General features: G+C 56.7%; 2 long non-coding RNA genes across 2 annotated transcripts in view; one reads left to right on the top strand and one right to left on the bottom strand.

Moving 5' to 3' along the window:
- Window positions 1-24,749, top strand: part of LOC142823356 (uncharacterized) — a 911,743-nt gene that overhangs the window by 485,188 nt on the left and 401,806 nt on the right. The window lies entirely within an intron of this gene.
- Window positions 4,330-6,183, bottom strand: LOC142823355 (uncharacterized). The gene is made up of 4 exons (XR_012898585.1): window positions 6,007-6,183; window positions 5,370-5,473; window positions 4,933-5,055; window positions 4,330-4,397 (listed from the first exon to the last, which is right to left on the bottom strand). It is a non-coding gene; the product is annotated as an uncharacterized LOC142823355 (long non-coding RNA).

Here is a 24,749-nt window from a genome sequence, read left to right as displayed (position 1 = left end):
GTGGCATTAGATTAGAACCCGGGAGTTCTTACACCCAACCCCCTGCCCCCTCCACTAGGCCATGCTGCTGGCCTCCCGCCTCTCCCCCAGGGCTTGGAGACAGACGGGAGGCTGGAGCCAGCCTGCGCAGAAGGGGCTGTAACTCTTACAGCACGTTCATGACACTGCCCCTGCGCAGCCCCTCTCAGATCCACACTCGGAACCCACAAGAAACACCCCAAGAGCAGAGATGAAACCGCCACTCACCTGCAGCCCAGCTTCCAGGAAGGGCAAAGCAAAAGCGGCGCTCGCGGATTCCAGCCCAGCCTGGCACCTGCTTCCTGAACTTTGGCCCCTTTCCTCCAAGATAGCAGGAGGCTGCTCTGGGCCTTTTGTGCCCACGACGGGGCAGAAAAGCAAACTCAGCTGTTGGTTCCATCTTGCGGGCAGAGCCCCGGCAGACAGTGGCAGGCGGGGGTATCGACTGACCCTCCAACCCAGGATATTCCCCCCACACCTGGATTCGCTTCCTAGTCATCCCCATCTCCCTGCACGATCCTTGTTTCTCATCCCGCCGGTCCGAGAAATTGTCAGAGCAGGTTGATCCCGACCTTGCCAAGGGCTTAGGTTACATCACAAGGCTTTGCCGCCACAGCTGGCTTGGCTTGGGTGTGTGGCAAAAGCCCCCCCCCCCCCCCCCCCCCCCCGCTGGCACAGCTATTCTGGCAAAGCCGCCAGGGCAAATGGCAACTCTGCCGAAAAGCATCTGCTGGCTTTAAGCTCCCTGCGAGCTGTTCTCATCGCTCAGCCATCACCACCACTGCCCTGCCTCTGTCCTGCTCCTCATCCCCGCCCCCACTCCTATCCCCTGCTCTCCTCCATCTCCTCTCCCTTCCCTTCTCCTGCCCCTCCCCATTTCCACCTGCCCTGCCCATCCCCGTCCTCTCCCTCCCCCCGTCTGTCCCCCTCTTATGTGAGGGCTTTGCTGGAAACGCCCCCCCCCCCAAGCCAGGGAGATCTCCCCTCCGGGAACAATTCAGCCCCCCCCATCTCGCTCCCTCCACTCCACAGTATTTCCTCCATTCCCCACAGTTGAAAATTGAGCTCCCCCATCCCCTCAGGTGACAGTCGGGCTCCCCCATACGCAGCTGCCTAGGTAGGCACCTCCGCAGCCAGAGCCTGCCCCTGGCGCCCACGTCCCCTCCCCGACTGCCTGTCCCAGGCGACCACCTGAACCTGCGTCCCCCATTCTCTCAGATCACAGCTCCCTCCCTGACCCTGCACCCCCCGACACCCCTCCCCCAGGCCAGACTCCTCTCTGGCACCCGCACCCCCTCCCCCAAACCCTCTGCTCCCCCTTCACCCAGGTCACAGCTCCCTCCCTGACCCTGCACCTCCCCGACACCCCTCCCCCAGGCCAGACTCCTCTCTGGCACCCGCACCCCCTCCCCCAAACCTTCTGCTCCCCCTTCACCCAGGTCACAGCTCCCTCCCTGACCCTGCACCCCTCTAGAGCCCCTCCCCCAGGCCAGAGTCCTCTCCTGCGCCCATACCCCCTCCTGGACCCTGCACCCCTATCCACCGCCCCAGATCATACCCCCTCCCTGCACCCAGGCTCCACCCCTAAGCTCCCTTCTGCACCCAACCGCCCCGTCCCAGACCCCAAAGCCCTCGGTAGAAATGTGGCCCTTGATCAGTTGCCAAAATGCCCCTCCCCCATTACAAATTATTGACCAAGCCTGATCCAAATGTTTTTTGAAACATTGTTTAATGAGAATGTAAATACAATTCAATACAATTGGGAGGGTTGGGGGGAGGGGGACGCAGCTGCTGGCTCCTCAGCTCTTGCTGCTCTCACTGGGTGTCTTCCTGCTGCAAGGGAAGCAGAATCCGTCACATTCATCCCTGGGGACTCAGGGGAACTGGCCCCCCAGCATTTCCACCCTCCTCCCCCCTGCTCTCTGGTCACCCCCCGTCAGGCCCGCAGGGTGAGCTCCTGACCCCCCCCCCCCCCCCAGAGCTCCTGACACCTCGGCCCCCTCCCGCCTCCTAGGACAGTTTCTGTGTTCAGAGCCTCCCCCGCCCCCAGGGACGCTCGCAGGGGCAGGAGGGATTCTGCCAGCAGGGACGTGGGGTGGGGGCAGCCTGAGGAAAGGGGCGGGGGACTCCCTGAGGGGATGGGAAGGAGACCCTGGCCCTGCCCCACTCTCCTGATCTGCTCCGGCTGCTCACCATGTATTCCAGGAGCTGATGGGCCTGCCCATGCAGGGCGTGGGCCAGGACCAGCCCGGCCTGGCTGGGGCGCCGCAGGGGGGAGCGGGCAGCGAGCAGAGCCTTGTCCAAAAAGCAATTCTCCTGCTCTGCTGTGAAGAGCTGCCCAAAGACCTGGAATCAAGAGCACAGGAGGTTTCAGCTGACGGCCCAGAGCCCGGCCCCAACTCCTGGGGCTAAAACAGCTTCCTCCTCCCCCAAACTCCCTTCCAGACCCTGCACCCAGACGCTCTCCTCACCCGGCACCCCAACCCCTGCCCCAGGTCACAGCTTCCTCCTGCCCCCAAGACCCTCCTACCCCCACGAGGGCCCCAGCCAGCCCCACCCCCGAGCCCTGCCCTGCCCTGGCAGCGCGTCCTTACCTCTCCCACCCTCACGCTGTTGCTGTGAGCCAGGACCCATCTTTCTTTGTAGTAGTGTCTGCACCACAGGTCCTCTGCCTGGTGGATGTTGAGGCCTGCAAGAGACACAACAGGGTCATTCTGCTGGCAGGTCTGAGCCCTTCCCCTCCCACGGGTCCCTGCAGGCATCCCTGGGCAAATGGAGGGGCACAGGGGGCAGAAGGGGAACACAGAGGGACGCATCCCCCCTTGGGCCAGTCTGGGGGAAAAGGGCTGGGTCCCCTCCCCCCGCCGCCGGCACCCTCAGGGTGTCCCTGGGGCCCAGGTCCCGGCTGGGTTCCTTACCCCTGTGGTGCAGGAGGAGTTGATACAGGCTGTGCACCCCCTCCCGGGCCAGCCGGCTGACGTCTTCGGATGGGTCCGAAATAAAAAGGCCCAGCTGGGCCACGTGGTGACCCATCCTCGGCCAGTCGGCGGAGTTCTGAGGGGAGAGAAGAGGGGGGGTCCCTCAGCATCCTGGGGCTGCACGTCCCATGCAAACGGCCGCCGAGGCGGGTCTGAGCTCGGGGGACGGACAGAGACACCTCCCGGGGCGGGGCGGGGCGGGGCCGGCCTTGCGAGGAGACAACCCAGAGCAATGGCCCCGACTGAAGGGTCACTCCGGGGGTGGAACAAGGGGATCCACTGACGGCCACTCCCCAGTCTGGGGCCCAGTCCCTCAAGAGCCCCCCTGAAGGGCCCAGGGTCGCCCCTCCCCGGGGAAAGGAGAACGCGGCCCATTCCCGGCCCATTCCCGGCCCTGCCTCTGCCTCCCGGGGACGCTCCCAGCCCCGCGCCCTGCAGCCCCAGACCCCCCGGCTCCGAGGTCACTTACGTCAAACCCCGGGAGGGTGGTGGCGACTCCCAGCAGGGCCGTGGTGCTGCCAAGGGCCCTGGCTCGCTCCTGGGGCAGGCGGGACTCCAGCCACGGGCTCAGGTGCTGGGGGGGAAAGAGGCAGGTCAGGACCCGTAGGGAGGTGCCGGTTCTGGGCAGAGCCTGGGGCTCCTCTGGGACTGTGCCCCCCCCCAGCCACTGACACTGCTCCTCTCTCGGCCCCCCCCCGAGGAAGCAGGGACAATGGCCCCGTCCCCCCCACGGGGCTCACCTCCATTATGAGCTGCAGCCGGGCGGTGTCTGGGGACTCGGCGAGGAGGCTCGCCAGTAGGGCCTGGAGGTCGTAGGGAAGGGCCCGGATGAACTGCTGCAAGACAAGGGGGAGCCCTGGGTCAGAGGGGGGTTGGGGTTGGGGAATCCAGGCCACCCGCTGGCTCCGGGGTGCAGCCTTGAGCAGGGTCTGAGCCGCCTCGCAGAGCAGGGAGGAGCCCAGGCTGGGCATGGAAGGGACGGGCCCCCAGGGAGAGCAACGGGAACCCTGGAGGGAAGGATCCAAACCTGCAGCTTCTTCCCTCCCTCTGCCCCCCCCCCCTCTGGAGCTCCAGCCCAGCCCGGGAGCAGGGCCCAGAGGGACGTACCTGAGTGTGGATGGGCTCCTGCTGCCAGTCCCCAGACACAGTCTGTCCCACGGCCGCCGTCAGCAGGGGGCTCAGGAGCTGGGCCTGCAGGGGAGGCTGCAAGGTGCTGGCAGGAGAGAGGGGCAGAGACTGTTAATTCAGCAGCAGGAGACAGAGACTTTCCCACTCCCTGGCCAGGGGATCTGCTCTGGGGGGAGTCGGCGGGGGGGGGGGGGGGGGTCGGTACCTGAGGCTGCAGGCGGCGTTGAGGCAGTCGGCCAAGACCAGCGGGGGGGGCGAGTCCTCCATGATCTCCTGGGAGACCCAAGGGGAAAAAGGGGCGTGTGAGGCTGGGGCCCCCAAGAGACGCTCACACGGCCAGCGCCCCCACCCAGCAGGATCCAACCCCACTGCCTCCCGCTGCCCTGTAGCCCCCCTGCCCGGCACAGGGCCCCTCCCAGCACCCCCCTCCCAAACCGGGACCAGCTCAATCCTTGTCCCCAGGCCGTCTCCTGCCCCTCACTGCCCTGGTGACCAGCCTCTGAACCTCCTCATCCCTGCTCCCCAGGCGCATCCCCAGCAGCCCGCTCGGCTCCCTTCCAGCCCCCCATGGCCCAGGGAGACCCCTCCCTGTCCCGAATCCCCCTTCCTGTCCGGCACCCCACACCTGCCCCATTTCTGTGTCCCTCCCTCCTCCAGCATCCCCACCCACCCTCCCCATGTCCACCTCCAGCCCTCCTGGCTCCACCCATCCCGTTTCCAGCACCCCCACCGGCCGCCATGGCCCAGGCAGACCCCCGTTCACACCACGTATCCCCTCCCCTCCTCCCGGCTGCCGCGACTCGCTTACAACGATCCTGGCCATCATGGTGTCCTTGCAGCAGCGCGGCGCCAGGGTGTCCTCGCCCCTTTGGAGGGCGGCGAGGCAGGCGAGGGGGACGGCCAAGAGGAACCGCTGCAGGGCGGCTGGGCTCTGCACCCCAGAGAGAGTCTGTGAGCCTGGGGCCTGCCTGCCCCCCACGGACAGCTGCAGGGCTCAGGTCTCCCAGGAGTGGAGGTGGGAGCTGCTGGTTGTCCAAGCACCCACACTCCCCCCCCAACTGCTGCCTCAGGCTTGTGGGGGCCCAGCTGGTGCATGACAAGAGCCCCCAGCTTGGGGGGTCCAGGTCATGCAGGAGAAGGGGCCCCAGGGGGATCCCCAGGGACAAGCCCCTCCCGGCGGGGGGGGGACGTGCTGGGAAGGGGCCGGACAATCTCGGGTCCCCCCCGTGTGGAGAAGGTTCCTACCGTGTCCCGGGTGTGGAGCTGCTCTTCGATGTCATAGATGGCCCCTTCCTCCACCCGGGAGTCCACCCGCTCCTGGCAGCGCTCCGCCGAGGCGCAGGGGGGCTCTGTGCAGGAGGGAAGGGACCAGGGTGACTCCAGCGGACAGCAGGGGTCACGCGCCCCCATGTCAGGGACCCAGGGCAGGTTGGGCCCCACACGCCCCTCGCAGGGACCCATCCCCCTTCCACCCTCACATCTGCCAACGCCCTCAGCAGAGCCCCCACCAGGAAGAAGAGAGCCAAGCAGCCCCCCCCCCATCCATTGCCCTGGCTGCGGGGCAGACACTGGGGCTGCCCCTCCCCGCCCCCCCCCCCCCCAGGTACTGGGTGAGCCCCTGGGCCCAGCGTGTTCACGGCCCCTCACCTGGGTCTGAGCGGCTGCAGGAGGTGGCCCGGCTGCAGCTGGAGGCCCAGGCGCTGCTGCTGACAGACCTGGACCCACAGCTGCAGGGGCTGGTGCGGGGAGCGACGGGCTGGGGGCTCCCGGAGACTGGCAGGTCCCCGGGGGCCGGGCAGGGCGATGCCCCCTGGTGGTAATGGGGGCTGGGCTCCCGGGGCAGGTGTTTCTCTCCACAGAGGAGGCCCCGGAGCCACCCTACCCGGCTCCCCCGCTGGGCTGGGTCCCGCCTGCCCAGCCGCCTCTGGAGCCAGGTCCGGGGGGGCCTGGCCGGTGGGCGAGTCGCCCCGAGCTGGTGGGATCCAGCTTCCCCGCCCGCGGGGACGGAGAAGCTGCTCCCCACCGGCCCTGGGGCCATCTTCAGGGCTTTCTTGAACCACAGCCGAAAACGTTTGGCCATGCTGGAAATGAGGGGAGCAAAGGGGAGCTTGGGGCGCAGCCTGATGAACGAAATCCAGGGGTTCCAGCTCCCCAGAGCGACTGCCCCCAGCCCCCAAATGGCCCCTTGCTTATCGGTTCGGTCTTGCACAGGCACTGCAAGGACCTGAGGGTATGTCTACACTACCCCGCTAGTTCGAACTAGGAGGGTAATGTAGGCATACCGCACTTGCAAATGAAGCCCGGGATTTGAATTTCCCGGGCTTCATTTGCATAAGCGGGGAGCCGCCATTTTTAAAACCCCGCTCGTTCGAACCCCGTGCAGCGCGGCTACACGGGGCACGAACTAGGTAGTTCGAACTAGGCTTCCTAGTTCAAACTACCGTTACTCCTCATTCCACGAGTCTCCTGCCCATCAACAGCCCCTTCTTGGCCAATCAGGGGAGAATCTAAGGTGTGGGGGGTGGAGCGTTCTCCCCAAAGACACCGGCATAGACTTGTTCCAGCCCCACCTCCCCAGTCCCCACAATGGGGGCTGCATCCCCCACCCCACGGCTCCTGCAAACCACCCCCCGTCCTTCAGCTAGTCTGTTGGGTCCCAAGCTGAGGGAGGCAGCAAGGGAAGGTCACAGAGGAGGCAAGAACAGAGCAGAAATGTGGGGGGATGGAGGAAAAGGGAAACCAACCAGGAGAAAGCCCCAGTGGCGCTAAGGACGCAGCCCAGGTGAGGAATCACCTTCTGGCCCTTGACCGAGGGCTGGGCCTGCCTGGAACCCAGCCGGCCCCGGGCGGGATCCAACCCCTGGGGGCTCTTACCTTCGTCACAAAGGTGTCGGGATGTGGAACTCACAGAACGCGAAGGAACCGTGAGGAGGAGACGCACCAGAGCTAAAGCAACCGGGGGTCTCCAAAGTCCCCTGGGCCCGCCCCCCGCTTTTATCAGCCTGAGATGTGGGTCCCTCTGTGAGGTCACCACCTCCCCACCTGCCCTTTGCCTTATATGCTGAGGGCTGCCCAAAGCCCCTGTGAGGTCACCGACCCCCCCACCCACCCTGCCAGGCAAATGTCCTGCCTCTGGCCACCCCCCTGGGAAGTTTGAGCCATTACTAGGGGTCCCTCCCCCTCCCTCATAGGCTGCTCCCTGCCCTACACTGCAGGCTTCTTGCACGAGAGCTGTTTCACGCCGGAGTTCTTGCGCAAAAGGTCTCGTGCAAGAGTGCCTCCACCCTGCCATAGGCTTTTGCACAAGAGCGTCCATGGCAGTGTGAACGCTCTCTTGTGCAAGAAAGCTCTGATGGACATTTTAGCCATAAAAGTGTCTTGCTCAAGAAGCCCCTGGTGCCCGTCCACGCTGCCTTCTTGCACAACAGCTCTTGCACAAAGGGGGCTTAGTCATCGTCGGGAGAGGAATAACTCCTGTGCAAGGAGCCCTGTTCTCTGATGCTTTACTGCAAATTTACTTCTGCAAGAACACACGTAGAGTGTAGACGCACCACAAGTTTTTTCGCAAGAACACGCAAAAACAAGCCATGTGGATGTTTTCTTTTTAGGCAAAAGCCCCTTTTTGCACAAGATCGGTCGGCCTTTTTGCAGAAATAGGGATCTTGTGGGAAAAGGGGGTTTTTTGCACAAAAAGTAAACATCCACATGGCTTGGTTTTGCGCACAAACCCCGAGCACAAAAACGGATCGGCAGAAAATATGCAAATGACATTGCGTGTCATAGAGTCCCTCGTTAGCATATTTGTTGCCAAAAAAACTCGTTGCGTAGACGTAGCCTGGGAGAGAAGCGATCTCAGACACAAAGCCCTTCAGTAAGAGGGCATAGCCCTGGGGCGTGGTAGGAGACGTACGGCAGACATGGGAGGTCACTCTCCTAGCTATTTGGCACGGAGGAGGCCTCAGCTGGAGCACTGTGTCCAGATCTCAGGGCCATGCTTTAGGAGAGAGAGTCCAGAGGGGAACTATGAAAAGGGATTAGGGACGTTAGATATTCACTGAGTAGTCAATTAACCTCATGATTTCTTATCGGTTACTTGACTTTTCGATAGTCCCCAGGGGCCAGCTGTCTCAGTCCTGGCTCGCGCTGGGTGCGGGACCTACCCCCTCTGCGGCTCTGCATTTACAGTGTGTTAGGAGCCAGGCAGGCAGGCAGCCCGGCTCAGTTCCAGTTTGCACCAGGTCCAGAAGCTCAGACCCAGCCCCCAGGCAAGGGCTGCTGCCAGCTTGTGCTGCTGCCTCTGATACAGAGGCAGCAGTACGGAGTGCCAGGAGGGAACTGGTCTAAAAAGCACCTCCCCTTGCGACCTGGCTGCCTGTCATCCCACGCTGCTGCCTCCGTTTTTGGCGAGAGAGAGCCGCCTGTCTTGAGACACCGGTGGGGAGTCGGATTTTCAAAAGGCAGGTCTCTGTCCTTTGTGAGCCTTCCAAAGCGCTTCGGTGGGGGGAGGGGGCAGGAAGGCGGACGACACTCAGGAATTGTAGCACCCAAATCCACGGAGTGTTTCGCCAGCACCTCCTGCAACAGAGCCCAATCCCTGACAGGCTTTTAGGCAAGATAGATCATTTGAAAAAATGACAGACACAGGGTTTTCCGTCACCGCTCTCCCTTTCTTTTATTTCCCTGGGCTAACTGGCTTGTTCCTCTTTGGCTAAGGATGGAAGGGTATGTCTACACTACAATGTTAGTTCGAACTAACGGACGTTAGTTCGAACTAACATTCATAGCCGCTACACTAGCGCTCCGCTAGTTCGAATTTGAATCGAACTAGCGGAGCGCTTAGTTCGAACTAGGAAAACCTCATTTTACGAGGCTTAAGCCTAGTTCGAACTTACTAGTTCGAATTAAGGGCTGTGTAGCCCCTTAATTCAAACGAGTGGGAGGCTAGCCCTCCCCAAGTTTCCCTGGTGGCCACTCTGGCCAACACCAGGGAAACTCTATGCCCCCCTCCCAGCCCCGGACCCCTTAAAGGGGCACGGGCTGGCTACGGTGCCCGTGCCAGGTGCAAGCCTGCTAGCACCCAGCCAGCAGACCCTGCACCTGGCACGGCACAGAGCCACCCACCCGATGTCCCCCAGCCCACCCCCTCTTCCCGGGACCAGGCTGGCGGCTCCCGGAAGCTTGCCCGGGACCGCAAGAGGCGGGTACATTCCTGGGCTAGTGCGGACATCGTGGACCTCGTCCACGATCTCCGCACTAGGCACAGGAAAGTGGCCATCTAGGGCAGGAGAGCTGCCAGCCTGGCCACCCAGGAGCAGGTTTGCATGAAAATCAAGGGGGTCCACTGAGACCCCCGACCCTGAGCCCTGAGCTTACAATGGCCGTCCTGGGTCAGACCAAAGGTCCATCTAGCCCAGTAGCCTGTCTGCCGACAGCGGCCAACCCTAGGGACCGTGGAGGGGATGGACCAAAGACAGTGACCAAGCCATTTGTCTCGTGCCATCCCTCTCCAGCCTTGCACAAACTTTGGGCAGGGACACCATTCCTACCCCCTGGCTAAGACTACTCCATGGACCCAACCTCCATGACTTGATCTCACTTCCCTTTCAACTCTGTTCTAGTTGTAGCCTTCACAGCCTCCTGCAGCAAGGAGTTCCACCGGTTAACTATTTGCTTTGTCAAGAAGAACAACTTTCTCTTACTAGTTTCAAGCCTGCTACCCAGTCCTTTCCTTTGGTGTCCTCTAGTCCTTCTTTATGGGAACTCAGGAAGAACTTTTCTCAATGCACCCTCTCCACCCAACCCCTGCTTTTAGAGACCTCTATCCTGTCCCCCCTCCGTCTCCTCTTTTCTAAGCTGAACAGTCCCAGTCTCTGTAGCCTCTCTTCATCTGGGACCTGTTCCCAACCCCTTATCATGTTAGTTGCCCTCCCCTCTCCCAGCCTTAATCTTCCCCTCTCCCACCTCCTTTTCCCCGTCTCCCCCAGTTTTGTTCAATAAAGACAGAGTCAATGTTGGAAGAAACATTATCTTTATTTTGTACATCAATAAGAAGGGGGGCTAGGGAAGGGTAAGTGGAAGGAGGTGAGGGAGGAATGGGGTACGAGCCCCCGATGGGGAGGACTGGGCTGGCTCTGCAGGCTTCTGGGGGTGGAAGCTCTCCTGCAGCCCCCCGATTACCCCCTCTCCCCAGATGGCAGCCTGTGGCAAGTGCAGCCGGGCTGATGGCTGAGTGGTGTGATGTGCCCAGTGTGGGTACTCCGGGCACTCCAAGCCAGGACTGGTTTTCAAGCGGGGCACCCCTTAGAACTGTCTGTCCGGGGTGGGGGTCGGGACCCTTTAAGCGCAGCCCTCGGCTAGCCTGAGACTGCATCTCCACGCTCTAAGTCCTCCTCTGATGCCCTGCTGGCACTGCTTCCGGCCATCCTTAAGCCCTGTTCAGAGTCCACTCAATGTGGACTTGCTAGTTCGAATTAGCAAAACTAGTTTTTAGTTCTAGACGCGTTAGTTCGAATTAGCTTAGTTCGAACTAGCGCTGTAGTGTAGACATAACCGAAGAGAGGAGCCAGCAGGGGTAGAATGAACTGTGTACCAGGTCCTGGAAACAAGAGCATCTCCTCCAGATCACCCATCCACACCTGAACTGTTTAAAAGCTTGGCTGCCAATAAAGACACCTTAGCTCAGCAAATGCCAAGCCAGGCACCTGTGTTTGGACACGAGGGGTGCACAGGGATGTGAGAACCAGGAAGGCTGATCTGTGAATTCACCCCCAACCGTCCCAGTACAAGACAGACGCTTGCGCCAACCAGCAGGGGTCACTGCTCCTCCGGTTTGGCTTGGACAAAGGTGCCCATCTGTTTGGTGTTCGCGTCTCGGAGCTGCGCCAGCTGCCTCTGGCCACGGCGGAGCAGATACTCGATGTGCATCACGTCGGCCCGGGGGATGCTGGCGTTCTTCCGGAACTCGGCCTGGATGCGAGGCAGGAATCCCGGCTTCTCCCGGCCGGCGCGCAGGAACTGCCTGTATAGGCTCAGGACGTGCTTCTGCAGCTTGCTATGCCGGGCCATGGTGCGCCTGGGGGGCCTGCCCAGGCCACGGGGGGCCAGCACCACGAGGCAGGGGCTGGAAGTGAACAGAGGCGGAGATGTTAGAGCAGCATCTCATTCCCAGACGCGCCTGTGCGGGCAGTTCTGTGCCCTTTTCACCCCCACCTGCTAGGGTTACCAGATGGTTTAAAAAAAATACCGAACAGCAGGGGCCGGGGGGGGGGGCGGGACTGGCTGGAAGAGAGGGGGTGGGGGTGAACCGGCCGCCGGGAAGCAGGGCTGGCTGGGAGGGGGCTGGAGGGAGCGGGGCTGGCCGGGGGGCAACCAGCCGTCGGGAAGCGGGTCTAGTTGGGTTGAGGACCAAGAGGTGGGGGAACCGGCCGGCAGCGCTGCAGAGATGTACCAGAGCCTGGGTCGGATTCATCTTTGGTGGGCCCTGGCTCCTAGACCATAGACACACTCCCCCCCCCCTCCACCCCCCCGGAGGCCCTAGGGAAAATGGCACCCCGGCCCTGTGGACATGGTGCCCTCTCTGTTTCCCTTGGCCCCGTAGGCACTAAGCTCCACTCCTGCCGCCCAACTCCTACAAGGCCCGACGGATTTCTCTGTGGCCCCCGACCCAAAAAAGGATCCCCCCAGCCCTGTGTTAGGGGATAGAGGGAGTCTGGCTGGGACGTAAGTGCAAATAAATCTGCTCTTAGCAGCTCTGAACCGATGGGCTCTGCCCTGTGCCCCAACCAAGAACCCTAACATAAGAACGGCAGTACTGGGTAGCCTGTCTGCTGACAGTGGCCAGCACCAGGTGCCCCAAAGAGGGTTGACCAAAGACAATGATCAAGCGATTTGTCTCCTGCCATCCTTCTCCAGCCTTCCACAAACAGAGGCCAGGGACACTATTTCTATCTCCTGGCTAATGGCCTTTTATGGACCTAACCTCAGTGAAATTATCTAGCTTCTCTTTAAATCCTGTTATAGTTCTAGCCTTCACAGTCTCCTCTGGCAAGGAGTTCCACAGGTTGTCTACACCCTGTGTGAAGAAGAACTTTCTTTTATTAGTTTTAAACCTGCTACCCATTAACTTCATTTGGTGTCCTCTAGTTCTTCTATTATGGGAACTAATAAATCACTTTTTTTGATTCACCCTCTCCACACCACTCATGTTTTTATAGACCTCTATCATATCCCCCCTCAATCTCCTCTTTTCTAAACTGAAAAGTCCCATCGCTTTAACCTCTCTTCATATGGGACCCGTTTCAAACCCCTAATCATGTTAGTTGCCCTTTTCTGAACCCTTTCCAAGGCCAAAATATCTGTTTTGAGGTGAGGAGACCACATCTGTACACAGTATTCAAGATGTTGGTGTCCCATAGTTTTATACAGGGGCACCCTGAGTTACCAAACCACATGGCAGTGCCCATTAAAAACCCACCAGGATTTACCCAGCGTTTATATGCAGAGGTCCCGCACCAGCGGCAGTCTGCACTGGACAGGAAACCATCCGCCCAGCACGCGCAGGAAATCACAGGAACCCAGCCTGGACGGTCCGATGCCCCAGCCCTGACAGAAGAAAATCAAGGTGTGCTTGAAGTGCCACGCCCACCATCCCTTGGTCCTCTGGGGCATTCGGCACATCCTGCTGGGTGAAAGGGCCGGTCACAGCTCCAGGGTCTGTCACACTTCAGGGCCTTTGGCAGCTCCTATTCACCGGGGTCAGGCAGATAATCGCCCCGAGCTTTCCCAGCACTTTTCAGCATCAGCTCTCAAAGGGGGGCAGCGGGACCCCCATGGGAGCAGGGGAATGTCAAAGAAGGAATGGGGCGGGGCAGGGGAGGCAGCCAACGGCTTCTCCTAATTCAGTGGTCCCCAACCATTTGAGGTTGCCGGGCGCCAAGGGGTGTGGCTGTTTGCCCGCAGGGCGCCCTGGCGCGGGGACCCCTATTGTGCACCTGGGGGCGGGGACCCCCCCATAGCCACATTCCCAGGGCCGCCCCCCCCACCCCCACAAGCACCGCACGCCCAGGGCCGGGCCCCCCGCCAAGCGCCGCGCACCCGGGACCGGCGCTCTCCCCCCAAGCACCGCGTGCCCGGGGCCGGCGCACCCTGCAAGTGCCGCGCGCCCGGGGCCTGCGCTGGCGCTGACACTCTCCCCCCACCAAGCACCGCGCGCCCGGGGCCTGCGCTGGCGCTGACACTCTCCCCCACCAAGCACCGCGCGCCCGGGGCCGGCGCTCTCCAAGCGCTGTGCGCCCAGGGCTGGCGCACCCTGCAAGTGCCGCACGCCCGGAGCCTGCGCTCCCCCCATGCGCCACGTGGCCATAGCGCGGGCAGCCAATCTGCGGCGCCTCCGGGGCCGGCGCTCACCGTGCACCATGCGCCCGGGGCCAGCTCCGGCACCGCACATGCGCCACGTGCCCGGGGCCAGGCCAGCCCTGAGCACTTGGCGGGCGCATACAAATGCGGGCACCGTGTTGGGGACCACTGTCCTAATGTTAGCAGTGGGGACACCAAGTTCGGAAGTGAATGGTTAACCAGTAAGCCGGTTATGGTTAACCAGAGGGGGCTGGAGCAGCCCTCCACCAGCCATAGGCAGAGGGCACTCTGGCACGCCACGGGTAGGGTTGCTCAGCAGTCACAGCAGTGTGCCAAGGGGGTAGGTGTGTGGGCTGCTCCAAACCCATCTTTAACACGTCCTACGTGTCCCATTTAATCGGTTAACTGGTTCAACATATTGTTTAACTGGTTAGCTAATTAAATGAGATTTTACATCCCTGGCACCAAGGTGGCTAAAAGTAGGGTTGAATTGGGACTAGAAATTCCAGGATTTTGACTTTTTTTTCCTGATCACACACAGTTCTGCAAATAAATTCACGTTTTGTTTAGATTTTGACTTTTTTTAAATGTAGTACGGTGGATTACGGAAGATAAACTTTAAAGAGACCAAACAAAGAGTCATTTCAGGAATGGAAAACTACATTTTAATGTTCTGAAATGGTGGAGTTTTCCCCTTCCAAACAAAAGGTCACTAAAATCAGCGTTTTCCAATGGAAAAACATCCCCTCAGAAAACTTCCTTCCAGCTCTAGTTAAAACGGACGTATTTTGAAGTGTATAATCAACCTCTGGAACTCACTGCAAAAGGATATTAATGATGGTGAAGGAAAGGGGAGGGAATCATAGAATCATAGAGCTGGAAGAGACCTCAGAAGGTCATCAAATCCAGCCCCCTGCTCTAGGCAGGACCAATCCCAACTAAATCAACCCGGCCAGGGCTTTGTCAAGCTGAGACTTAAACACCCGCTGTGTACAGCCTGTCTGATCCCTTCTGGGGAAGCATGGGTGGGAAGAAAGAATTAGACAGGGTTAGACAAACCCGTAGGTCTTGGTTGACTTCGTCCTGCTTCAGGGCAGGGCGCTAAACTTGGGGACTACTCTAGTCAGACCAACATTTCAATCAATCTTGTCAAGAAACAGGCAAAAAAAAAACCCCAACCCAAACCAGGGAGAAACACGTTCCTTGGTTTGTAAACACAGACACAGAGAACAGCTCCTTCCGTTAGGGGGGGTGGGAATAAAGAAAATAATCCCTCGCCCCCTCCCCTTCCTATTTGGTCCTAAAGGATGAAGATTTGTGCAGGCTGCGGGGGCAGGACTGATATTCAGGGAATGGGGAGCATGGGGGAGAAGGGGGCAGCTTGCTTACAATCCAGGGGCAACCCCGTGTCTCGGGGCTGGCCCAGCAGAGGCGGGATTTCTGCAGCGCAGGGGGACACGAGGTGAAACAAGCAGCGACTCGGCCGATTGGGGCTTGTTATTGTAGGGTCGCATTGAAGCAGACACTGGCACCAGCGTCGCCTCCAAGAGCGAGGGGAGTGCGCGGCCTGGTAACCCCGGACGGACCCGGACCTGGACCCCCCTGCGCTGGGGGGCCAGGAGTCACCGCCCCCCGCCCCTCACCTCCGCCTCCTGCCTGCTCGCAGCTCCCGGGCCCGCGGCAGCAGCTGTTCCAGCCGGCTCCGAATGTTGAAACACCAGCAACATTAGCCCTCGCTTCCCATTGGCTGGAGGGCCCCAGGGGCGGGCGCAGGAAAGGGGAAGCTCCGCCCTTCGAGGGCCACGTGGGCCGGCAGTGGAAGTTGCTAGTCAGCTGGAGGAGAGAGGGGCCCGGCCCGGCCCGGCCTGCGCACGTGGCTTTCACCGCAGCGCTCACCTGCCCTCACGCCCCACGCTCCTGCTTTTCCCTCCCTGCGTTGTTCGACCCAACCCTCACCCAGGCATCCACCCAGTTCACCCCGATTCTCACCCCTTTTTAAACTTGTTCCTAAGAAACCCCGATCGGTTCCTGGGAAATTCCCAACAACTCTTATCAGTGGTGCCTGTTACATACCAGCTGGGTTTTCCCTTTGATATTTACATACCCCCTGCCTCCTTTTCCCCCCTCCCATTTTTTCCTCCCCTATTCATTTTGGTTCTGGACATACAACACTCCAGTCGTCTGAAGAAGTGGGCTATGCCCAGGAAAACTCATGATCCCATCGACACGGTTTGTTAATCTTTAAGGTGACTGACTATATGTTGTGTTTTAAGTTTTTCCTGTTACAGACTCACTCAGCTACCCCTCTGAAACTCGTGGGCTCTGTCTACACTGCAGGCTTCTTGCACAAGAACTGTTTTGCAGAAGAGTTCTTGTGCAAAAGGTCCTCCATACGAGCGCGTCCACACTGCCATGTTCTTTTTCAGAAGAGATGTGCTTTTGCACAAGAGCATCCATGGCAGTGTCGACACTCTCTTGCACAAGAAAGCTCTGATGGCCATTTTAGCCGTAGGGGTTTTTTGCACAAGAAATTCATGTTGCCTGTCTACACTGCCGCCTTCTGGAAGAGCTCTTGTGCAAGAGGGCTTATTCCTCGTGGGGAGAGGAATAACTCTTCCGGAAGAAGCCCTGTTTGCTGATGCTGTACTGTAATACTTGTGCAAAAACACGCACGCAGTGTAGACACTCTGCAAGTTTTTGCGCAAGAACAGCTGTTCTTGTGCAAAAAGCCTGCAGTGTAGACATAGCCTTAAAGGGGCAACCCCAACAGTCAGTACTAACAAGGAGTCCTGTGGCACCTTGAAGATTTATTTGGGCATCAGCTGTTGCGGAGGAAAAGCAGGTCCAAGTGTTTTTTACCCCTGGAAGCGGATGCCCAAATACACGTGTTAGTCTTTAAGGTGCCCCAGGGTGCCTCTGTTTAAACAAGTGGAAGAGAAGGGCCTGTGTGCACCTCATAGGATGCCAGGCTAGACTGAAGATCACAATGGCCCTCTCTGGCCTGGAAGTTAATGAATGGTTACATCTGGCCAGGCTGCCTCTCTTTATGCTTGCATTAACTAACTGGGTTATTTGCAGGTGTTGTACTCAGTCCAGCTGTGTCGGAGCGCCTGCTGCTGGAGGAGAACGCAAAAGTTCTGTTACCTGGTTTGTAAGTCTGGAGCCTTCTCTACTGCATGAGGTACAAGCCACCTGGCTCTTCGCTAAAGTTGCAGAGCCGAGTCACTATCGCTGGATGTGGTCTCCGTGCCCAGAGTCCCCAGAGACCACAAACCAGATAAGATTCGAAATCGCCCAAGCAGATTTTTTGCATAACAACATGCAATAATAGTTGCCAGCGAACAGACTCAGCGCTGCGCCGCTACACTTTATGGAAGCCGTGGCAATGTCCTAACACCCACTGAGCACCATCCAGTGCCCCCAGACAGTCAGCTGGTGAACACCATTTGAGGTGAACTTTTATACATTCCTGATGTATCAGGTTGCTACCCCCTGTTACCTGGTTACCGTCCCTTACCTTGCAGAAGGGGGCTTACTTCCTAGTCTTCATACTGTCAACTTACTATCTGTTATGCTGTCAACTTTGACCTGGTCCTGAACATAGGTCGGTATGTACTTTATTTGTGGGAGGTAAATGGTACCAAGATGTTCCTTAGGACAATCCACAGAACTACAGACCGGTCAGCCTCACCTCACTCCCCGGAAAAATCATGGAGGGGATCCTCAAGGAATCCATTTTGAAGCACTTAGAATAAGGAAAGGGATCAGGAGCAGTCAGCATGGATTCACCAAGGGCAAGTCATGCTTGACGAACCTGATTGCTTTCTATGACGAGGTAACTGGCTCTGTGGACATGGGGAATTCAGTGGATGTGATATACCTGGACTTATTCTTGCCAGCAAGTTAAGGAAGTATGGATTGGATTAATGGACTGTAAGATGGATAGAAATCGGGCTAGACTGTTGGGCTCAATGGGTAGTGATCAACAGCTCGATGTCGGACTGGCGGTCAGTTTCAAGCAGAGTACCTCAAAGACCGGTTCTACGGTCGGTTTTGTTCAACATCTTTATTAATGACTGGATGAGGGGATGGATTGCACCCTCAGCAAGTTTGCCTATGTCACTAAGCTAGGGGGAAAGGTAGATACATTGGAGGGTAGGGTATATGGTGCAGAGTGTCCAAGACATATTGGAGGATTGGGCCAAAAGAAATCTGATGAGGTTCAACAAGGACAAGTGCAGAGTCCTGCACTTGAATGGAAGAATCCCAAGAATTGTTATAGGCTGGGACCGACTGGCTAAGTAGCAGTTCTGCAGAAAAGGACCTGGGGGTTACAGTGGATGAGAAGCTGGATATGAGTCAACAGTGTGCCCTTGTAGCCAAGAAGGCTAATGGCATATTAGGGTGCATTAGGAGGAACATTGCCAGCAGATCTAGGGAAGTGATTATTCCCCTTTATTGGGATGTGGTGAGGCCACGTCTGGAGTATTGTGTCCAGTTCTGGGCCCCCCACTACAGGAAGGATGTAGACACATTGGAGAGGGTCCAGTGGAGGGCAACAAAAATTATTAGGAGGCTGGAGCACATGACTTAGGAGAGGCTGAGGGAGTTGGGCTTGTTTAGTCTGCAGAAGAATGACGGGGGATTTGATAGCAGCCTTTAACTATCTGAAGGGAGGTTCCAAAGAGGATGGAGAGAGGCTGTTCACAGTGGTGACGATGGCAGAACGAGGAGTGATGGTCTCAAGGTGCAGTGGGGGAGGTGTAGGTTGGATATTAGGAAAAACTCTTTCCCTAAGAGAATGGGGAAGCACTGGAATGGGCTAACTAGGGAGATGGTGGAATCTCCATCCCTAGAGGTTTTTAAGTCCTGGTTTGACACAGACCTGGTTGGGATGATTGAGTTGGGATTGGTCCTGCTTTTGGGCAGGGGGCTGCACTCGATGACTCCTGAGGTCTCTTCCAGCCCTGGGATTCTATGATTCTAAGGCAAGGGACTTCTTTTATTTGAGAGCCCCAATTCCTTCAACAGCAGTATAGGTCTAATCCATGGAGCTCCTGAAGAGCAGCTCTGCATCCCTTTCTATGGCAGCCCAACTGTCCTTGGAACTGGTCAGACCAGTGTGACATCCCCCTGTGTAGGCATAATGAGCTAACGTGTCCTTCACTCCCATGCACCAACTTTGCCACTTATCAACTATGTTTTTAATTTGTTCGAAGGGAAAGCTGAATGAAGCCAAAATTAATGAGTGTTTTAACTTGTAACAAAATACAAGACTGTGTAGCACTTTAAAGACTAACAAGATGATTTATTAGATGATGAGCTTTCGTGGGCCAGACCCACTTCCTCAGATCCACTATTTGATCTGAGGAAGTGGGTCTGGCCCACGAAAGCTCATCATCTAATAAACCATCTTGTTAGTCTTTAAAGTGCCACATAGTCCTGTATTTCGTTTCAGCTACACCAGACTAACACGGCTACATTTCTATCACTGTTCTAACTTGTGTTTCTGTTCCCAGGAAATGTGAAACGGTAGATTCCTAGGGACTGTCAAGTAGAAAGATTGACCCAAATTAGTTACTTGTTTACTTTCTTTGGCTCCACTGGAATCTTACAACAGGGATTAACTAGCTCCATTCATATCTATAATTAACACAAACAAAATCTATGTTTAGTGACAGGTATGGTTTCCTGAGCACATGTCTAACAATCCAGACATTTAAAATCAGAAGTTAGTGGAAGGAGGCTGAAAAAGGTGAGGCTTTCGAGAGAAAAATTGCCCGAGAAAGGGTTATTTTGAACTCCAATTTACTCTGTATCAACCCATTTTTCCATTAAACCAACCTAAAGTACTATAAATAGGACTCAAAGTTTATGTCCTATGTTTTAGTTTTTGTCATAAACACCACAAGAAAAAAATATAAAGCAAATGGGAAAAAAGGGAGGATGCGAGTTATGAAAAAGCAAACAGTTGATAGGAGAAGCTAAAATTGGGGGAAAAAAATCTATAACCAGTAACATAAAGGATCATTAGGAAATGTTTAAATATATCGGGAACAAAAGAAATCAGAGGAATGGTAAAGATCCATTACTGTATAAGGCTGGTCAAATTGCCAATCATGATGAAAAAAAGAAACTTCAGCAACCTGCTTGGAATTTAATGCGTTGAACTACACACAAGCCATAAAGATTGGATGTCTTTCTAAAACATATGTGGTAGCTCAACCGAGGGATGTTAAATTGCGCTTAATCAGCTAATCCAGTAGTTGGTGGAATTTCCATCGACTACTCAATTAGTCAATAAGGGTATGTCTACATTAGCTCGTTAATTTGAGCTAGGTAGGCAAAGCAGGCAACCGGAGTTGTAAATGAAGCCCGGGATTTAAATAGCCCAGGCTTTATTTGCATGTTCCCGTCCGGTCGCCATTTTGAAATTCCACTAGCCGCGCAGCTATAGAATGAGATGTAACAGTTAATTCGAACTAAGGACTTAGTTCGAGTTACCGTTTCATTGCCACATGTAGCTGGCAGGAAGGGACCTCGAGAGGTCGAGTCCAGTCCCCTGCCCTCATGGCAGGACCCAGTACTGTCTAGACGAGTGTTTCTTAAACTTTTTAAGACCGAGGAACACCAAACAATTTTTTTTTAATGAGGATTTTTTGTTGACTCCTGAGGTCTCTTCCAGCCCTAGGATTCTATAAATGTGCTTGGTACCTGTGCCTGGACCTTTATGCTTGATCTGGCTTATACTATTTCTCTTTCCTGCCTGCGGTTCCACTGAGCCAAAGTCTTGCTTCCTAGATTTCAGGCCTGTTGCTGTTTTTATGTTACCGGCCTTTATTCGGGCCTGCTGATTTTATGTTACCAACCCGCAACTTACTACAGAGGCAACTGAGTCCCAAAAAGGAGGAGCAGCTTGTTCAAAAACACAGCAAGCCAGTGGCAGCGCTAGGAATAGGACCCGTATGTCCCAACTCCCTGTCCCCTGCTGTACTAACCAGACCAAAATACTTTGACCACCAGGGTCTGAAGCCCCACAGACAGGGGCCACGGATGGGGAGGGGGAGAGGCAAAGGGGGCAGTTGTCTCGGGAGCTGATGATTTAAAAGGGTCCAGGCCTCTGGGTCACTGTATCGACTATTATGGCAGCCGCCACTGCCAGAGACCCGGGCAAATGAAATCAATCGTAGAGCTCTGTCTGGTGCAGGGTGGGTGGCGCTAAGGCCTGATTGGCCCTAGCCTTGCCCCTCCTACCTTTAGCTTTGCCCCTTTGAGGGGGTCTAGAGCCGACCCCCTCCCATACATTACCCAGGGCCCGACAACGTGACACCAGCCCCGTTGACATGAATGTGCCCCAAATCCCTCAGACCCAGTACAGTGCTCCCCTCCTCCCCCCGGATCCTTAATTCTTCTCTTGTCATCTGATTGCTTCAAGCATTGTTACAGGCTGGGGACCGACTGGCTAAGCAGCAGTTCAGCAGAAAAGGACCTGGGGATTACAGTGGATGAGAAGCCGGAGATGAGTCAACAGGGTGGCCTTGTAGCCAAGAAGGTTAATGGCATAGTAGGGGGCATTAGGAGGAGCATTGCCTGCAGATCCAGAGAAGTGATTATTCCCCTTTATTCGGCTCTGGTGAGGCCACATCTGGAGTATTGCGTCCAGTTCTGGGCCCCCAACTACAGGAAGGATGGGGACGCATTGGAGGGGGTCCAGGGGAGCTTGACCAAAATGATTCGGGGTCTGGAGCACATGACCTATGAGGAGAAACTGGGGGATTTGGGTTTGTTTAGCCTGCAGAAGCAAAGAGTGAGGGGGGATTTGATAGCAGCCTTCAACTTCCTGAAGGGAGGTTCCAAAGAGGATGGAGAGAGGCTGTTCTCAGTAGTGAGGGATGGCAGAACACGGAACAGTGGTCTCAGGTTACAGCGGGGGAGGTCTAGGTTGGATATTAAGAAAAACTATTTCCCTAGGAGGGTGGGGAAGCACTGGGCTGGGTTCCCTAGGGAGGTGGTGGAATCTCCGTCCCTAGAGGTTTTTCAGTCTCCGTTTGACAAAGCCCTGGCTGGGATGATTGAGTTGGGATTGGTCCTGCCTTGGGCAGGGGGCTGGACTTGATGACTCCTGAGGTCTTTTCCAACTCTAGGATTCTATGATTCATCCGTGCGATGTCACTGGAGTCGCAGGGAGGTACACTGTGGGCGAAAGCCCCGATCTTGCTTCTGGTTTTGTACAGGCGGCCGTGAAAGTAACTTTACAGTTTCTCACAGGTACTGTCCTGTTGCAGCCCAGGTCTTTGCAGTTCTTGCTGGAGCTGCGCACCAGGGCACTTTCACCTCTGTGTTCAGGATTCAGAGTTATCTCTTTTCCCAAAGATCTTCCCTGGAGCTGTTCAGAGAGAGCTTGCTCCCTCTCGCCACAGTCTCTCTTAAGGCAACCATGTTCTTCAGAGCCTCTGGCCTGACGTGGAACGGGACGGGGGACACCACAGAAGAGGCCAAATTCGCCGGGGGAAACACTCCAAGGAAATGGATGCTAAAGAGGGTCCATTCGCCAAGACTCATGTGCAGGGCCTCTTTGATTTCAGTGTTGTCACTGTAGACCAGCGCGCGCCCGTTGAGATTATGGTCCCTGAGCCTCTGTTTGTACAGCGGGACGTTTTCCTCCTTCAAGCCGATTGTGTCCATCTGGAAGAGAAGTGGGAGCACCCGTTAGTGCCGTGCATCTACTGAACAGGTCGCCAAACACGTTTTTAGGAAGGGTCCGCTATAGCTCCCGAGAGGAACCTGTCTGGGCTTGCTCAGATTCTAGCAAACAAGGCGGGCCGGCCGGCTGTGGGGCCAGGTATGGTACCCTGCACACCCCACTGCCGTGTGCTTGGATTCTGTTAGGGGCACCGCTGAGCAAGTTGGCACGGCAGGGGAAATAGCATGCTCTCTGCAGGCAAAAGCTAGCAATGCAGGGACCACTGGAGGGGTGTGTTGAAATGAAGAGGGAAGGTTTCCTGACCCTGCTTGTAGGCTGGAGGGAAGCATGCAGTCAGCCTGACGGGGGTGGAGTTGGGCCTCTCGACCTAAGGCTATATCTACACTGCGGGCCTTTGCAGGCAGAGAGTATGCTAATGAAGCACTCGTTAGCAACTTCTTGGCACTCATTAGCATGCTCTCTGCAGGCAAAAGCTAGCAGTGTAGACATAGCCTCAGGGTTCTTGTGTGTTATTCTGGATAAGGGGTATTACGCTGCAGGCCTCCAGCAAGAGTATTTATGTTTTTGCCTCTCTTCTCTCTGGAGTGCATAACAGACAGCTACGGGTCTCCCAGTCTTAAAACCGACCAGTCACTTCAGAGCGTAAAGGATGAACCCGGGGAGAGCCAGCCAATGGCTTCGGGGTTGGAGGAAAGAGCTCCAAGGAACCGAGTTGTTCCAAGAAGAAATTTTTTGTGCAAACCAAGAGTCAGGAGCAGCAGAAAGTGGGGGAACTAGCAGAGCCCGGACTGTGGCCTTGCCCCCTACATCACCCTTTCCCCCTCATCCTCACTCTGCCCATTCCCCCTCATGTGCCCCCCCTACTCCTGAGGCCTCAAACCCACACTGTGCCTTCCCCGAAAGCCCCCATCCCACACCGCCTGTTCCCCTCAACATCCTACCCCCACTAGTTCTCGCTCCTCTCCCTCCAGTTATGCACCAGTTATGTGGGACAGTTTTCTCTCAGCTCTGGGGCCCGTAGTCAGGGCTGTCCCTAGGCCCATGGGAAATATGTAGCTGCATAGGGCACCGGAAAATTTGGGCACCAAATTTTTGAGTTCCCCAATGCAGCAGCCATGTGTTCTTGTATGTCTGAGGATATGCCTCTGCCGGTTCGTTTCTGGGGACGCTCTGTCCTGTCTGCTGCAGGGCTTTTCCCTTCGCCCTCCCCCACGTGCTCCTCTCAGCTGGCAGTGTAATCCACACACCTAGTGTGTGTGGTTCACTGTGCCTTCGTGTGGCAATTGGACCTCTTACAGCCAGAGATAAGAACAAGGGAGCTCTACATCCTAAGCTGGGAGCCAGCTGCCTTCATGGCTCCAGCTGTCGAGGCCTCTAGGGGTGTGTCTAAACTACATGGCTCCATCGATGGAGCCATGTAGATGAGGCTGATCGGCAGAGGGAAATGAAGCCGCGATTTAAATAATCGCGGCTTCATTTAAATTTAAATGGCTGCCGCGCTCTGCCGACCAGCTGATGATCAGCTGTTTGTCGGCAGATCGGGGCAGTGTGGACACTCCCGTCGACATGAAAGCCCTTTGTCGACCTCCCCCTGATGCCTCGTGGGATGAGGTTTACCGGGGAGGTCGACAAAGGGCTTTCACGTCGACGGGGAAGCGTCCAGACTGCCCCGATCTGCCGACAAACAGCTGATCATCAGCTGGTCGGCAGAGCGCGGCAGCCATTTAAATTTAAATGAAGCCACGATTATTTAAATCGTAGCTTCATTTCCCTCTGCCAATCAGCCTCATCTACATGGCTCCGTCGACGGAGCCATGTAGTTTAGACACACTCCTAGAGGGCCTAGGTTCAAATCTGCTACGGGGTTCAAATCAGCAGCAGCAGCAAGCTAGCAAGCAGAGAGGATCTGCAACTCTGCTCTAGTTCCTGAGCCTTGCTTGGGGTAGGGAGGTAGTAGGAACGACCAGACCTCCAGCAGAAGCTGCATGAGGGGAAAAGGCCCAGGCAATCCTGCAGAAGGGCCCTCAATTATTCAGGGCCCCACGATTTGCAAAGATGGCTCTGCCTGTAGCCATCATCTGTGGGCAGCTGCTGTCACATGAATGACGTGCTTCTTGCGATGAAGAGGCATGGACATTCTATCGACAGCTGGCCCTGCTCGAAGGAAGGAAACCCAAGGGTGACCCACCTCTCGGCAGACATCCTCCACCGTCATACCCAGCAGAGTGCAGGTGCTGAGCTTGTCGAATTTCTTTGTCCATTTCAGTCTGTGGCTGCCACGTTGCAGCTCCATCTGTCTTTTCAGGGATGGGTCCAAATTGACCGTGAAGGGGAGGTAGAAGAGGGCCTCCTCCATCCGAAACCTGCCGCACAGTAAAGTGTGGAACAGCTCGGGATCCTGGTCCAGTTCCAGCAGCTTTTCCATCTGGCCTTTCAGCATGTCCAGCTCTTCCATGTACTTCTCGTAGACCTCCCACAGAGACATGTTGGGCGGAGCAGGCTTCCATGGCAGCTGCCCATTCGGCTCCTCTGCTCCTCATCCTCAATGCACTGCAAGAGCCAGCTCA

Source organism: Pelodiscus sinensis, chromosome 33, assembly GCF_049634645.1.
Source record: "Pelodiscus sinensis isolate JC-2024 chromosome 33, ASM4963464v1, whole genome shotgun sequence".
NCBI lineage: Eukaryota > Metazoa > Chordata > Testudines > Trionychidae > Pelodiscus > Pelodiscus sinensis.
The sequence above is the reverse complement of the archived record's forward strand: the minus strand, read 5'-3'. Positions and strand labels throughout refer to the sequence as shown.